Raw genomic sequence first — 13926 nt, 5'->3', positions numbered from 1 at the left:
TTGTGCCCATCAGTATGAATAAACATATAGACTGGCTTTGTGGGCATATAAAAATCTGTAAAAATGTTATTTGTTTGTTTTTTATTGTGGTTATTAAATTATTGGTATTTCTTTTTTCAGATATGTTTCGGACATATTAATGATGGCATTCAGTATTCTGGATTTTTTTTTTTTTATGCTTGATTTATAACATTACAGTTCAGCAGGTAAATTTTTTTTTCAATTATTAATTTGAATCGTCGTCACTTATGATATGAAAGGACATCCAACAAATGTGGAAGGAAGATCTTTTTTTATTATTATTGCTTACAACATTGAGGTGGTTAAGGTAATTAAGGTACATATACTCTATGTACATAGTGAATGAAGGTGTATTTTTTTTATAGCCTTATAGTTCTTTAATTGAATGCTCCAGTCTCAATAAAAGTTCAATAACAGTCTCATTCAACAATGTAAGGTACACTTGTAAGTAAATTAGTTCGGCAATTTTTTTCTGAGCATATGAGGCAATTCCAATTACTGTGTACGGCATATTTGGCAGTTCTATTTTTATTATTTGGGTTACGTAATTGAAAAAATAAATAAATAAATTTTGTTGTAAGTGTAGTCATTTATCCATGATTGTTGCTTTTTGTATGTGTGTGTGAAGACTAATTAGATTGACTTTATCTTGTATTGAATTCTGGAACATTCAATCCATGAACATTCATTACATTTAAAGTTCAACCTGAACTTGCCAGTTCATCATTAAAGTACATGAACATGACTGTAAGGAGAAAGCAGCATAATATCCTATGGATAATTCAACTAGGGTACCGAGTCTTATCCTATGGATAATATCAATCACTTGCAATACCACAATACCACTGCTTGCTACCTTAACAGTTTTAGAAACCTTAACGGTATGACAACATGCATGGTCTTTTAAGTTACTTGAGAACTGAATCGGAGTGCTTGTAGTCACCAACTGTGAAAAGTGTTAGAGCTATCATATTAAATGATCCAGATCTTTGCAATCACCCCCCCCCCCCCACCTCATTTACAGTAGGCACTCGTCACGTAAGCCCTAAATATTGACTACACATCTGCTGGCCTTCCGGTTAGAGGAAGTGAGAGCTTCATTTTCCTGAATCTGTTGTAAAACATGGTTGTTTTTACTGAGGTTGTAATGCTGACAAGAAGCGCTGGGCGGTTTGGTATTGCTTTATTTTTTAGGATTGTGGCGGTTTCAAGGTTTATCATGCCTTTTCCCTGACTGGGCAATTATGTGTCTCAGAATGCACTTTTGCACACTGTTGCAGAACCACTGCATTTACTACATTAAACAAATGCATGAAACAAACACAGCAGATGAATGAGTATGCAAATTCACACTCTGCCAGCAGGTGTAAACCGTAGGTGTTTCCTGCTGTAAACGAAGCAGCGCTGCACTTATACTTATACACTGCTTTAATATGTATTATATGGAGGTAAAACAAAATGAAAATACCATCTGCATTTTCTGATGACAGTTCCCCTCAGAAATACATTCATATAAACCTCCACTCCCAGTTCAGTATTTAGTATTTTCATTCAGTATTTTGTGGAAGAAAACAGACAGTGCTGGAAGCAGCTAATGATCATCAGATTGGGTAAAACAGTGGAAAATAAATAGAATCTATGATTCTGAGGAAATAAATAAGTTAACATATAAATATATTAATATTTCCCCAAGTATGTGCACTTTTGGACTATAGCCCTAATGTATGCTTTTCGGTGAAACGACAGTATGTGAACACATATAGCAGATGTGACTGAATATGAATGCATGCTGTTATTCTACTAAAAACATCATACATTAATGAAGTTTATGTATTTACTTCAACTGCAATAGACACACATACAGTACTTTGCAAAAGTCTTAGGCCACTAGTATTTTCACCAACAAATAAAATGGTTTTAAGACAGTTATCTCTATCTTTTCCTGTAGTGTGTCAGTAGTGAAGCATGACTGCTGGTTTGTGCTGTTTTATGATGGTCTTAAGCTGGTCCTGGGCAGGAGCAGCACATGAACATAATAATAATAATAATGATTATGTAATAACAATAGTAGTAGTAATAATCATGTGATAATGACACATACCCAGCGCATACTACACCTTCTGTCAGTATTTAAGTATTTTTTTTTTTGTCAGTTCATTTAAAAAAGAAGTGTGATCTTTTGAGCATATTAACAACAGACTGTCACCAACCTTCAGACAAATTTTGGTTCACCAAAAAAAGCAAGTGTGCATGATTTAATAGTGCATTTTAGCGATATATCTACATGGTGCAAAATAAATTATCCTTATTGATGTAATGGACAAAACTATTTGAATGGTCCTGCATTAACTGTGACCTTATGATGAAAGCCAAGATGATTTTGTTTTTAATTCAGTTATTCAGTAATTCTGAGTTCTGAATTTTTTGTCCCTCACTGGTGTGTGTATTATGGACTGAACCAGCAGACAACTGCCTCATGATTCTAACACACACTCCTCCTAATTTTCTGTAAATGCTTTATTGAAAACAGATTTGTATTATTTGCATCATGTTGGTTCAGAAAACGAAGATCTCTTGCTGTGGGTTCCTTTTTTTATATTTTATTTATTTATTTATTTTTAAACCGAATTTATTTGTTTTTGTACAGTGGCAGTAACATCTGTTACTATTTGTTGTCATAACAAATAAATGCTTTTCATCAAGGAGATTGTTTACACTAAATTTGCTACAAGTAGGTGTTTGTCATTAAGAAATCTGATTTCCTTAGGCTGTCTGAAGTATTGGACTGATATAAGTGTTTTAGATTCCATGTAATTTTTCATTCAGCAGGCTTTGTGTTGTTCCAGCACTGAACACTGGAGGACAGTCTTAACCATCCACTGTTTCTTCTCTAGTTAATGTTGAATCTGATTAGATATTGTGCTGAAAAAGATTCTAGTTATGACTCCAGATCAGTGGCTTTATGCCTGGGGGGAAAAATATATTACTGGATCAGACCACTTAAATCTAAAGTGTGTGATTTCTGCACTAATTGTGTCACCAATGACAAATGCAAAAAATGTAAGCTTTCCAGATGAATTTCCAGAACCAGTCAGCTCTACAAACTCATACTTTTGATTGAGACAGTACTGATATGTTTTGGAGTTGTTCGGATGCTCAATATTTTCAGAGACCTGCCTCATATACTGTACCATGTCTAAGTAGCAACTTTTTTCACATATTTTACATCATCTCTCCTCCCAGTCTGGCATGAATGGCTGAAATAGTCTAGGTATCAAAGGAAGGCCCGCCTTCTGAGATACGAAATGTGCTGTGATTGGTTAGCTGTGCCAGTGTGTGTTGTCATTGGCTTCACTCGGTGCCTGGTCAGGAAATGTCTTGCTACTTACCACAGCCGCCTGCTGCAAGCTTCAATGTATCAATTAAATCAATTTAAGTGCGATTTAAACCCGGACGATTGTAACCACTCTAAGCTTGTCTGCCGTGGGAAGGCTCAGACATAGGGATAACACTCGATGTCTTCTCTTTTTCTGCTCAACCAGGTCTCGTGCAATATCACAAAAAAAAAATTACAAATCCCAGAAAACATGTATTGTAGTCCAAAAGAGTCATTCGTTGTAGATTTTGAAAAGTGATTTGTTCAAAAGAATATCTCCTTTTGAATTACACTTTGAGCTTTGTAACTTTGAGCTTTTGTAAGATCTTTGTAATGATCAAACAACAAAGTTATATTAACTAAAGTTATATGATAAAAATAGATTTAGAATTAAAGGTTGTTTTGGATCTATATAAATTCACTTCTTGATCTAGATTTTCAGATAAGGTAATTCAATCAGGCTTTGATGAGGTATGCCTTAGAGGAATCAGTTTACACATGGCTTACTTATAGTTTTCTTTTTATGTTAATCTGCGATAAACACAAAACTATTTTTAATATTTAAAACTATATCAGATTTAATCTGAAGATGTAGCATAAAATACAATTGCAATTTGTAATGGAGAAAAAAATCAAATGAAAATGAAATGCTGTTCGGTGATGCTGCCCCACCTTTACAGAATTACCAATAGACAAGGATTTGCTTTCAATTAAAGGTAATTATCTCCAGTATGAGCTGTCATCCTCTCTCACACACATCAAGACTGTTCTACCTGAGGGTTTTGGAGTGTCTCTGGACACTCTCCAGGCGCTGAGTCTGCGGATCTCTGTTTCAAGCTCCATCTCGCTCTTGTCAACCTGTTGGCACATGCAGGCAAAGATGGGCATCATCTCTATGCAAGAACACAGTAATGCCTATCCTTCACACATCGCGCACACACACTCATCCTACAGATCATATAAACCAATATATCAAACATCTCCAATATGTTTGCATGCAGGTCAGTGAAGTGGAGTGTTGTTTTTTGAGTTGTCATCTTGTGGATGAAACGTTCATTCAACATTGCCATGATTAAGAGCTGGGAAAGGCAGGTAATGTCACATTATTTACCTTTTACTAAGTTCATGTCTTTCTGTTGAAAGACAGATGTAAATATCTGGATAAAAGGGTCACTGCTGGAACATTTTTGTTTTCAGTGGGAATTCAAAAAGTAGATTAAGAAATAATGCTTCAGTTCTAGGATTCTGCTGTTAATCCATATGGTGTTTGTAGCATAAATTTGTAGTCATATTTACTATTACAGTATTTGGCAAATTTTTGCTGGTAAAATCTAGTCCTTTCAATAGGAATCAATGTGCTTATTAATAGGAATTGTGAATTTTGCTAATTAATGGGTAAACGATTTCCCCTCATGCATATTCTGGATGGAATTTGAAAGTGACTTCAGTGTGAGCTGTGCTTCGTACTTCCCTACGCTACTGACAATAGACAATTAACCTTTTTTTTCCCTCACAATATTTCAAAGGATGACGCTGGTATAACTGCAGACACATTTTCCATTGCTCTGAGAATTCCTAATCATTTCAATAGGAATCCATGCAAATATAAATTTTGCGTGAGGCGAAACATTTTCCTGACACCAATTTCACAGTGGGTTCAGTTTGGACATGCAGATTTCCTGCATTAACCAACAGAAAGCTGCATTGTCTGACTTTGAAAGTGACAACTTTGTGAGCTGTGCTTCAAACATAGCAACACTATTGACATCAATTTATCTATGATTGTGTCAGCACCTTAAAAACCATATTTTACAAAAGGGCATAACAGCAATTCCCAGGATATCCCATTTAAGATTCTCTAGGGTGGAAAACCGTAGCATGCACACTTTTAGAGAAACACTACAGATGTCTTTGATAAAGGGCAAAAATGAGGAAAAGGCAGATTTATGAAATTTAGCAAGTTATATCAATGTGCAAGGTGCACGTCTCTTCTTACACATTCGTCTTCTCTGTGCACCTGCCCGCAACCTTACAGGTGTTATTTATAAAATTGATTTATGATGCAGTTTAATATATAAGAGAGAAATATAACCCTCACTCCCGCAGAATGCCACACCTGCCTAAAAATGGCACCACACCAGTATATTTGACATTACTGTATTTATATTGGATGTTTTAGAACTTAAATAACTTGGGACCTGAAGCACTTCCTGATTTTAAAAGATTTTAATCTGATATTTCTTACCATTTCTGCAATGTCATAGAGATAGCCAACTCCTTCTGGGCCTGGGTTCCCAAGGGAGCAGTGGAAGAGTTGACCTGTGGACAAAGCATATTACATCACTTTTCAAGCCTATTTATGTTTAATGTGTTGGCTATTAGATCATTAAAACAAGTGATAAAAACAAAAATACTTAGACAGTTTCTTGCAGTTTTTGATCCAATAGACTCAAAGCTTTTGCTTTAGCAGGCCCCAGGAAACAGTTCACTAAGAATGAAAGACCCAGTGAGAAATGAAAGTCAGTGTCCTCCACAAAGTCTTCAAAGAGCCTGGCAAAGTTCAGGTCATAAGTAATACTGAACTGAATCCTGAATACCTCGGGCAGCAGGGGGCAGCAGAGGACGCAGTTTAGTCAAAAATATCCTTTGCCAGGGAAAGCTTGTTTACTGGAGACTTTATGTCTGATGTGAAAACTGTGCAAGAGTGTGTACCCATGATGTCTCTCTGAGATGACCGCACACAGCTGTTTATACTGCCATTTTCACCATTCGCTCCTCCACATAGGCCATGAGGTTCTGCAAAATGCAAACCATCACAATAAGAGTCTTTATGTCAATTAGAAAATAATACTGAAAATCTAAACTGCACCAGATATTAACACTTAAAGGTGCCATCTGTAATGTTTGGCAAAAAAAATCAAGTCATACTCCACATTCCATACCAGATGGGGGCAATATGCCTCAATAAAGTGAATTGGTCTACTCTAGAGTAACAAACGAGAAACGGCATAGTCTCTATGCTCCGCCCCTACTTTCACAACAACACTACAGCCATAGCCGAAATCTAACTGTGCGTTCACACCGCCGGCGTCTAGAGCGTCAAAAATCGCTCTTGCCGCTCTGCTCACGACGCTGCAGAAAGATTTGTGAGCGCTCAGACGCTCTAACGTAGATCGAATGCTTATTTTGTATTTAAAGCGGCCCCAAAGCAAACAAGCTTGTTGATCTCGTGCAGACTAACCACAAGGAGTTATAAGTTAACCTCATTAAATATTGTTGTGGACGAAATATTATGATCCTTTACCTAAAATGAACAATCTCAGACACCTTGTTCCACGTATCACTTTGAATTTATTTTTTATGTCCTTGTACGCAAACAGGGACACATCATAGATTAATACAAACGCTAAACAGCAATAATCAACCTGTCCTTTATTCTGCTTGGGAAGTAATGTGCTAACTCTCAAGCATTCACCGTGAGACACACACAATTGACTCTTTTCACACGCTTTCACGCCATACATCAGTTTTTTCACGCACAGAAAAACCACGAAGCAAAGAGGACACGGAGACCAACAGACTAGACAGAGCAGGTTAGTTATGATATAATAAAATGGGTAACGTTAAGTTATAGCTAGCTAATTATCAAACGCAGCTACGGTTAGCCATCGCTAACATTAGCACGTTTATCGAACAGCCTTCGATACATTTCTATGTTATAACTTCCTGAAAACAAATACACAAACATATAAAACAAACTTCTAGCGAAATACTAACAGCATCTAACTTACCAATCGAAAAGAAATGTTGAAAGTTCAGAGTCGAACCTCATTTCTTTTAGGTCCATCAGTTGTCTCCAGCGATTAAAAGCAGTGCCGATGTTTACTCGGGTTCGGCTCCTTTTCTTATCGGATTTGATTTGTGATTCCGAGCGCGGTTGTTTCCCTGTAGCGGGTGGTGGTCTCTTGCCAAGGGCTTGAGCCATAATTTCTCTCTGTCAGGCACGCCGACAAGCCGTGCGAGTTATTTGTGTATTGCAGGTTGGCTGGTGGTTATGTTGCCCGCATACCGCCTCCCATGGCCGAAACTGGTATTACGACACCTGTCGGGCCAGGGCTAGTAATGCTAATGCTAATTAAGGTTGATATCTCTGCAGCACTATAACTTGACATTTTTTTAATGACATCATCGCCCTTATTTCTTCTCATTCTTTTGATGTGTGTAGGTCATGTTATGGATATTTTTACCTCAATTTTTGCATATGGCACCTTTAAAGGTGAAATAGGTGATTGTCTTCAGAAACATTTTTGTTATACTGGTCAAAAGTCTCTTCACATCCTGATAGCAATCATTAAGTAAGTGGTTTAAATTTATTTATCTGTATTTATCAGTCCGAGCGTTTTAAATAGCTTTCCTACCTGCCTGTCAACGTATGTATCGTCATACCTCTGTGCACCCTGTTTGCGCAGACAGAATATGTCATTAGCGCATTCATGCACGCTGTGCAGACAGACCTAGAATGGCAGACAAACATCAGCAACCCGGTCTTCCTTCCTGGTATTGTAGTAGTTATACAATTTTTTTCATTTTCCAGTAACTCCTATTGCACCTTTAATTATTCTGTTATTTTGACTATTGACATTTTAATTATATGCAGTGAAACAAGTTTTAATATCTTCAGTTTTGATTTTCAGATGAATTTGCAGGGTTAAGGTTTTTTTTTTTTTTTCAGTGTGTCTATGGATCTGAATAATATTTCTGTTATACAGTTTTCAAATTATATGATCCACTTAACTATCCATTTTTAATAATTATACTATCTTAGTAACGTGCATTTATAATGCTGCACAGAAATATTGTTCTTCATTAGACTAATCTACAGGCCTTTACACAGCTTTGTACCCTCTTCAAATTCTGTTTAAAGATACAATGGTGCATACTATTTATACTAAAATAATATGATCATAAATTCTGTGTAAAAGTATGTAATGCTAAATACTTACACATTATTTATTATATAAAAGCCTGTAGATTAGTCAAATTAAGAACAATATTTCTAGTCTGAGTTTCTAGGCCATTAAGAGACCAGTTTATCATTGCTGTAACGTTAATCACAGACACATCACTGCCATCACAGACAGTTCTTAAAGGTAATTCTCAAGACATGAATCAGTGAACAGAACTTGACAGTTCCCATTATGCACTGCTTAACAAATTCATGTGTTTGGGTTTCTTTGGAATATGTGTCATACTTTAAAAGTCATTTTTAATGATTTTGTTTCTAATCTGACTTTAATATGAATAGAGAAAAAAACTCACAGTTTTGTACAGAGCTAAATTGAAGCAGGGGTAAAATAAGAGCAGAATTCATCCACAAGAACATAAAGGCAACGAATCTCTTCTGTCATGAAACATGAGGTTCAAATATTAGATACAGACAATACTTAACCAAAATAAGTATTTGACCAGTAGGGGTACCGCTGCAGCGTATACGGCTAAAATGCATTTGCAGCTTTTAACACCTAAGTGGCAGTTAAACAATAGGCCTACACTTAAAGTTATCAGGCTAATGTGTCAAAATCTCTGGTTACTTGTGTAACCCATGTTATTTTTCATATGTTCACATTATTGTTGAGTAGCTATGATGTAATGGGAATGCCCTCTGTGTGTCTTAATTGTCTGAATACCCACAGAAAATCATGCAGGCACCACCTCGAAAAATGCAAAAAATGCCTCTAGTATGCAGCATGAAATGCTCGGCAGCAGATGCAGGGTCTTGTCTCGATTCAGAGAACATGGGTTATGCATGTAACCTGAGACGTTTTCTTTTCCGTATCTGGCCCAATTATGAACAAGATAGTATCCATGGATGGTTGAAGTGGACAAGACCTAGGAACCAGGAGCAATGGTCCACCATGGGTGAGTGAATGCATCTATGCACAGAGATGTTGGTAAACTTAAGGGGGTCGCACAGCGGATGAGAAGCACAGGGCGGCATCGCACCACATCTTTAAAATTCGAGCACATTGTTTTCTATGGGTGTATGCACACTGGCGTCATTCGGCGTCTGTCTGTGTTGCCCAGCTACTACTAAGGACGCTCATCAAATTCCTGCCATGCCACAGAGTGCCATCTGCATAATTTTATATTAAATAACATCATATTTGTTTCAAATCATTGTTTATACGTGTAGCGTATCAGACCCAAACCAGGCAAATTAAAGAGTCGATCAGGACTGTGGTTGAAACACGAGCCGAATTCCTGAGAAAGGCAACAGGAGGTTGTAAATCATTCCTAGTGCCACTAGTCAGAAGATAACCAACCAACCAACTCTTTCACATAACAGCTTTCAACTAACACCACTAGAACAATTATTGACAATTTCAATTTGGAGAAGAGATTGTCAAATTTGGGGCAAGTAATCAAGATGCAACGCCGGACATCACATGTAAACCCATTAAAGTAATAAACAAGATCCTTGGATTGACTTCCCCCTACCTAGCAGAACCTGACTGAAATTCATAAGGTGACCTTTTAACCTCTGGTCTCCACAGAAATCTTTATGTCAGAGAATGGCACAGAAACTGTCTTTTCTAGATATAAATGGACCAAAATGAACTCAAAAGGAATTATAAATGAATATGAGTCCATTCCTTATCTCCATATTCATTTATATGTAACCCACACATTTGACTATCATGTTTATAATCACCTATTGTGTATGTCTTTTAATAACTATTGGATAGCTTAAGGATTCATATTCATGTTTAGTATGTATGTGTTTGAATCTGCTTGCTTATGATGTTTCTGACCATCAGTTATTTGTCAAATGTATAATATTCTTGTTATAGAAATCATGTCCAAAATTATACCCTGCAAGAGCGGGAAAATTTGGACCACTTGCCTGATAAGATAACATATGATTTATGATACCCAGAGCAAAGACAATATCTAATTGGTCAAGACAACATTTGAGGTGTGGCCAAAAAGCCAGTATAAATACTAAAGACACCATCAATTTTGCTTTTAGCTTGGTTTTAGCTTTTGCTATCAGTCATGCCGGCTTTAAGCTTGTAGCTTTGCATTCAGTCATCACTGTTAGCATTCTTTGAGCGCGGTTCCAGCATGCTTTCTATCTTCCTGCAACTTGTATGAATGTGTGAGTCCGTGTGCTTATGTGTTAGATTAGTTTATATGTCTTAGATGTATCTAATAAAGCCTTATTCATATTGAAAAGATAAGTATCTTGTGTTTTATGCTTACAAGTTAATGTCTTTAACTGCCGATCTTGGTACTGTGCCAATTAAGTTTTCACTATAGTTTGGATATTAATATCCAGTGCAGATTCGATGTTAAACGGCTCGTTCAGTGAATCGCAGGGCGTCTCGGTGATCAGCCATGAAACAGTGATTCTGTTCAAATTCCCTTTAAAATCTTAAATGGTTCCCTTTGAGATAAATTGACCTGTTTCCCTCACATGCGTTATACCAAGCTACAAAATACTACTTAAATTAGTTGAACAGCTTGAATAAAATGTAAACATATATACTTAAATGTAAAGTAAACATAGTCCTTTTAATCTTTTATTTTTGGCTGGCCCTGGTACACACTTTTGGCCAGACAGGGGAAAAGTGGCTAATGGGGCTGGGCCAGAGCAGCATCCATGCACTTTGTGACATTCCACCTATGCTGGTATTGGCAGAACTTGGAGCTTACCTTGTCAGCAACTTTGTCAGTGATGGCCTTTATCTTGTCTTTGATGTTCTTGGTTAGGAAGTTGAGTTGATTTCGCACAAACTCCAGCCGATCCATTAGAACCTCATGATCTTCAAGTGAGAACACTATGGATTTACAGATGTTCAAAAGCAGAATAATCCAGTTGTAACAACAACAAAAATACCATGCTAATGAACAAACTGGTTTTGCACTGACTGAGAGAACCTTGGTTCAAAAGTGGTACCAAATATTGTTTTTGGGAGCTTGGAGTCTCCATTAAGTGTGTTATTGAGTCATCATTATACCACAATTATCAGGAATCAAGTCACGATTGCAAATAATCAAAATAAGATTTCAAGATTTTATCTACGCTATCAACATGGGTGACGTTTTCCATTCTCATCATTGACTGTTCATATTGCTGAATCACAACAGACCATCTATTAATGCAATCATAAATTACTGTGAATTTTCATCCCTGGATCCCCAGAATGTGAAGTACGCTCACCTATTCAAATTTGCTAACTTGGCTCAGTGATTGCCACTATGGAAATGGCTTCATGGAATATATGAGGTATACCAAATAGATCACACATCTGGGAGCCAGCAGCCCATGGCCTGAATCGATGCAAACCAGCTTGCTTAAGGAGACCGTCATCACGTCACACCATTTCTGGGTAAAGCTGTCATAAATTATCTTCTAGTCTAAACAGCATACAGACAGGACTAAGGCTCATTTTCCACAAAGCTCCTCTTAATCTTCATTGTTTTTAACCTCACTGTCAGACAGTGATTATCCTGGAGCCAGTCACCACAGTTTGAGCACATTCTCACATCAAATGTTCTTTCAAAACTCTGGAACTCCATCAGTCACTCTTGGAATCCTTCGGCCAAAGCAGCCTTTAAATAAAAAGCACATGCCCCATTTCGGTTCCATAATACCACCAATATATAAAATATGAAATTAATATGTGTGATGGAGCATCATTTTTTCACACTTAAAGTTGTATTTCAAACAACATTCTCAATATCATTGGGCCACTCCAAGATTTATTAGCATCTGCCTAAGAGTGTTTTATGGTTGTTGCACTCATTTTTAACTTGAATAGGCCTAGTTTTTCTTGGTCTTCCTCCAGAGCAGTGTCAAAAGCAGAAAGCTCTGTACTGTGTGACCAAAGCAGTGGAGCCTACCAGTCTCTGGCATTCCCTGGGCGTGGTGAATCCTGGCACTCAACACCTCCTTGGCAGAGACAAAGAAGATGCGGTCAGGTGCCTTGTTAAGGTCTAATACCTTTAGCTCCCCCACTAAGAAACTGACACAGCGATCTATTGTTATTTTAGCTACTAAAAAAGCATGAAGTAATGAACTACCCCTCCATTGATACACTTTAATTAATATCATTATAAACGTATAGTTCATAAACTTTTTCAATATATTTTCATATCTATTTATATGTGAATATACAAAAAAACCTTCTCAACTGTGAAGCACTGTATTATGTTTGTGAAAAACATTGGAAATTATGAAGTGTAAGCACACAAATTTCTTAACCCATAAATCTGAAATATATGAAGGAGGAATGATAAATTATACAACAATCTGCATTGTTTGCAGCAGTTTCATGTGGTGAATCACTTGTGGCTAATAAATATGGGTTATAATTCATATGTAATAAAACTTACATCTTCCAGATACTCTGGCTTTAAGACAGATGTGTCCCAACGATTAGTTAGGATGAAAATGTTGGGCTTTGATATGCACTCATTCACTTTGTGGAAGAAGTGTTTCTCTTTTCAATGTAGAATGAAACAAATAAAAACAAAGCATTTAGATAAAAAGAAAAACAGCAAAGCATTTAAATTAAAACACTACAGACACACTTTTTTCAGTGATTAGTTACTCCCTCTACTAACAGTGTTTATTATAGTAGATTCAGAGATGGCCACAAGCACAAATACATCAGCATCTAAACAAAACGTGTCAATCCAACTGTCCAACTCTGATGTGACATCTATTCCTGGGCTGCAGAGTGAGAAGACGAGTGTGAGTTATTAATATTTTATCAAACATCACATCATGTTTAATTCTTTATTGCTAATTAGATCAGGCAATTTGATGTCTGATTTTCATTTCAGCAATTTTAGCACATATGATACCAAGAATCCATAAGTGCTTTCACTTATCCTTCTTCACAAAACATCAATCCTTGTAGAGATACTTGCCAAAGTTAATGTATCTGCCAAGGTTTTAGTTTAGTTTACTAATTAAATACTTTGCACACTTTGAAGTATAGTCTCAGTAAACTACTAGTTTAGTGAACTTTACATCATACTGTACGTGTACTACTATGTCCCTATTTAGGTTTTAATTTGTATATATTTTGTTATATGAATATCTGAACATGCAAAACATCCAAAGAAAGAACAGGGTATCTGCTTGTAATGAAAAATATTTTATTCTAGCTTCATGCATTCTTTTTTTAAACACTTTAAGTTACATAAGTTACTGTTTTACAAGTTACATAAAAAATAAAGAAATAACATTTTGAACAAAAAGCTGAAAAAAGACTATGAATTAGATTCAGAATGATAATCAAAACGTAGACGGAGCCGATCAACACCCCAAAGCTTAACTGAAATGATTACCTCTTCATTGTTCAACATTTTATTCCATAACATTAGTTTTGATGCTGTGTCATGTCAGATGATCGTGTTAGATTACATGTGTTAGTATCTGTTAATTCTTTTTTTCTTCCTCACTTGTTTTTTTTTCTTCGTTTTTTTGTTTTTTAGAAAATGTGTGCATAAGATGT

The 13926-nt window shown here is 36.4% G+C and overlaps 1 pseudogene; it reads right to left on the bottom strand.

Moving 5' to 3' along the window:
- Positions 1–5638: 5638 nt before the first annotated feature.
- Positions 5639–13767, bottom strand: LOC113040405 (mitofusin-1-like; annotated as a pseudogene).
- Positions 13768–13926: the final 159 nt, after the last annotated feature.

This window comes from Carassius auratus, chromosome 2 (genome assembly GCF_003368295.1).
Source record: "Carassius auratus strain Wakin chromosome 2, ASM336829v1, whole genome shotgun sequence".
Classification (NCBI taxonomy): Eukaryota; Metazoa; Chordata; class Actinopteri; order Cypriniformes; family Cyprinidae; genus Carassius; species Carassius auratus.
This window is presented reverse-complemented; position numbering and strand designations above follow the sequence as displayed.